Below are 4,204 nucleotides of genomic sequence, written 5' to 3'. Positions count from 1 at the left end.
GGTGCTCCAGGTACTTTCTCTGCACCCAATCTACAGTGAGGAGCTCCCTGGGCTTCCCATAAATGAAGGCCTCCCTCCCAGCACACACCCTGTCGAATTCAGTGCTTCCCAAATGACGTCCTCAGAGGCACAGCTGCCCTTGATGTAGACCACACTCAGAATACGAATTAGGAGGTGGTTCTTGGACATTCCCTGGCCATCACTCAGCCTCCCCTGGTCGCTGAGTTCTACTGTTTTCAAAGACATAGGAGTGGTTGTTGGGGTCTATCTCAGTCAGGGCAATGCCAATCATTAGTTCTGTGAACTCATGAGCTTTCCCGAAGATCATAGGAAAGCAGTCCTTATACTTCTTGATGACAGTCTTCAGCATCTCAGCCTTTGTGACAGGCTCCTTTGGTTGGTATTTGAGGAGAAGCAACTGCACCAACTCAGCCACCTTTTCATCCAGTGCACATGTGAGCAAGGATTCACTGTCTGACAAGGCACGCCATGTAGGTGTATCCTCCACTTTTTGCCTGCTGGACTCCTCATCCAATGGGCCTCACAAAGGGGAGAAAGAGCAGGAGCTCAGAGGTCTCTGGGGAGCATCATGAAGAGGAATCCTGGGAGCACTCGGGAAGAATTGGAAACCCAGCAGCAGGCATGTCCTCATCCTCTAGAGCATCCAGAACCAGAATAGAGGATGAGGAGGAGGAAGAGCAGGAAGAGCAGGAGGGGAATACAAAGTGGCAAGAGGAAGAGGAAATGGAGGAGGCTTCCTCCTCCTCATCTGTGGAATCCTGTGCATCTACCAAGACCTGTATCAGAACTGGGTTCTGGAAGTCTTGCTCAAAGTTGAGGTGGGGAAGGCTTAGGAAGAGAGCTGTGCTGACTGTTTTTCAGAAGTAGCATCCTTTAAGCAGGGATGGGGAGGATGGGATCCCAGAGGCCTGAGGGAGGGAGGGACAGTGTGAGTGGCCTCAGTTGAGAAACTCACCCATGATGGCTGACAAAGGCCGACTTACAGCTCTTCTTCTCTTAAGGTGGTGTTCTAGGGCCTGACAGGTCGCCTGTCTTTATAAGGGGTTTGTTCCCTGGAAACCTGCAGGAAGATGTGAGAGAGCATCTCGGGGCACAGATGGCAGGCAGAGCCCCAGACTCGGAAACTGATAGTAGGTGGGGAGTGCCGGGTGCTTCGTGATGGGAGATCACTGTCTTTCCACAGAGTTCTCTTCTCGTTGAATGTCCAGCCCTGGGGTTCCTCCCTCTGCTTAACTGAAGCTGCCCTCCTCAGAGAAATCTTTTTCTCTGACTGACTCCTAAAATGGAAGTCAGAAAGTTGTACATCTGGCAAAGCAGTGTCTTCTGAGAGCTGGCCCGCGAGAGCTCAGGGTTGGGGAGGGCACTACCATCCATGGGCATTCCATTCCAGCCTTCCCTGGGAGGAAAACGACATGGACTCCTGAAACTGCCTGGGCTGCTGCCCTGGCCATCCTGAATCTTCCATCTCCAAATAAGCCCCTCCATCCCTGAGACCTTCAAGGTGGAAGGGAGGCGCATCCACCCACAGTGGGATTGGAGCTCCTAGGGCCTATACTCTCGCTCTTCTGTCCAGACAGCAACCATTCTTCTAAAAATCCATTCCAAATCCTTCCCCTTTACTGCTGTGTGTGAAGTTAACATCAGCTCTCACCTAGCCTATGTCAAAGGCTTCCTTGTGTTGCTTCTTTGCCTGTGCTTTGTCCCAGAAAAATCCATCATCTTTTTCAGCATTACAGGATCCTTTTAAAAATCCAATTCGTGATTATATTTTAATTTACACACACCAGATTTAACTATAATGTGAAGTTATATGTGTTTTGGCAAATGCATTGCGTCATACATCTACCTCCCATGTATCATACTGACCAGTTCCATCACCCTACATGTCCCGTGTGCATCCAATTTGAATCCAGTCACTACACTTCTCCACAGCTCCTAGCAAGTATGCTCTCTTTTCAGTTCACATTGTTTTAACTTTCACAATTTGTCATATGAATAAGTCCATAAAATACGAGTTTAAAAGTGTGGTGGTATCATTTCTCATCACACCTAGCAAGGAATGAGAATTCTCGTTGTTCCATATCCTCTCTTACATTTGGCATTTTAGATTGTCAGATTTTAGTAATTCAAATAAGTGTGCATTCCAATTTTTTGTTTTTTGTTTGCATCTCTCTAATGACAAATGACGTTATATGCCTCTTTGCAGTGGGTGTATCCTCTTTGCTTAAATGTCTGTTCAAATCATTCGCATCTTTTAAAAAACGAACAGACTTCATTTTTAGAGCATTGTTAACCCAAAAATGCAAAGAGAAAACCTCATCAAAAGTACAGAGAATTTCCACATATCTACACCTTCCTCCTGCCCTGCCCCATGTGGACACACACACACACACACACACACACACACACACACACACACACAGCATCTCCTGTTATTTACATTTTGTATTAGTATGGCATGGCATGCTTGCTACAGTTGATTTCACATCTGTTGATGCCTCGTTATTAAGTCAAGTCCAGAGTTTACATCAGGACTCACTCAACACTGGGGATGCTATACTTTTTGATACATGTATAATGGCAAGTATTCATGATTCCAGTATCATACAGAGTTGTTTCACCATCCTAAATCTCCTATACATTCCACCTATTTAACAATCCCCCATGTCCCACCCCCAACCCATCAGCCCATGGAAACTACTGACATTTTTAGTGTATTCATAGTTGTCCGTTGGAGAATATTGTATGACTGGAATCATACATTACGTCACCTTTTTAGCTATTCTTCTTTCACTTAGCAATATGCATTCACGATTCCTCCAGGTCTATCTCACTCACAGTGACTGAAAGTTCCTGTTGCTCAACATGCATGTCAACATCTGATGTTTCAGTGTTTGGACATTCAGTCTTTCTCCTGGTGGTAGAGTGCTATCTCCTTGGTGCTTTAATTTGCACTTCTCTAATGCCGTATGACACTGAACAGTTTTCTGATACATGCTTATTTTCCATTCCTATATAGTTATTCTTTGGTGGGGTGCCTCTTCAGACTTTTTTGCCCACTTTAAATTAGGTTTCTGTTTTCTTATGTTTGGATTTTCAGAGTTTTGTGCATATTAAAATACATATCTTTTATCAGATATGTTTATCACAGAATATCCCTTTCTCTTGCTTATCTTTTCATTATCTTAGCAGTATCTTTTCACAGTGGAAGTATTTAATTTTATTAGAGTCCAATTTTTCTCTTTATCTTAGATTGCTGATATTTTTAGTGTTTCATCTGAAAAATTCCTCGTCACACCCAAGGACACCTAGTGTTTGCACCTATAAGTTTGACCCACATTTAAAATTGTGATAAAATGCTTGTAAAAATGAATCATTTCCCCATGGACAAATGTATGAGGAAATTAACTGGTGAAACATTTTGGGAAAAAGCCCTCAGGATTATAAAAAAGATAAAATATTCATACCTTTTTCACACTTACTCAGTTTCCACATCAATATGCATTCCTTATAAGTAATTGTATGCATTTATCCCAGAATTTATACTTAAATATGCTGATTGTGTTTATTATAGCCACAAAAGAGAAACACATGGGTGTTCATGAGGAGGAGATTTGTTCAATGTGTTAATGCAATAAATAAATGGGAATTCTAGAGAGTAGTCCAAAAGTAAGATAGATGTATATGTACTGTGAAGCAAAGATTTTGGATCCATTTGAATAAGTGAGTATATTGGTTTGTTAGGCCTGCCATAGCAAAGTACCTCAACCTGGATGACATAAACAACAGATATTTATTGTCTCATAGTTTTCCAGTCTGGTAGTCAAAGAGCAAGGCGTTCGCAAGGTTGGTTCCTGCTGAGGGCTGTGAGGGAAGGATGTTTTCGGGCCTCTCTCCTTGCCTTGTAGATGGCTGTCTTCAATCCATGTGTGCTCACATTATCATCCCTCTACTCATATCTCTATGTCCAAATTCCTCCTCTTAATAATGACTCCCATAATATTTAATCAGGGACAGCATTAATAACCTCATTTTAACTTGATTGCCTCTGAAATAATCCTATCTCCAAATAATGTCACATTTTAATTTAAACGGAATTTCACCTATGATAGTGCAAAGGTAACTTGCATATCTATATGTATATCATTACCCATGTATACTTATATTTATAGACATGTATATA

At 42.5% G+C, this 4,204-nt stretch overlaps 1 pseudogene; it reads right to left on the bottom strand.

The window, feature by feature from the left end:
• The window catches only part of LOC116272082, a 1,435-nt pseudogene extending 455 nt beyond the window's left edge, over nt 1–980 (bottom strand).
• Between the last annotated feature and the right edge of the window lie 3,224 nt (nt 981–4,204).

The sequence above is a fragment of the Papio anubis genome, chromosome X (genome assembly GCF_008728515.1).
Source record: "Papio anubis isolate 15944 chromosome X, Panubis1.0, whole genome shotgun sequence".
Classification (NCBI taxonomy): Eukaryota; Metazoa; Chordata; class Mammalia; order Primates; family Cercopithecidae; genus Papio; species Papio anubis.
Note: the sequence above shows the minus strand (reverse complement) of the source record. Positions and strands in the feature narration are given on the sequence as shown.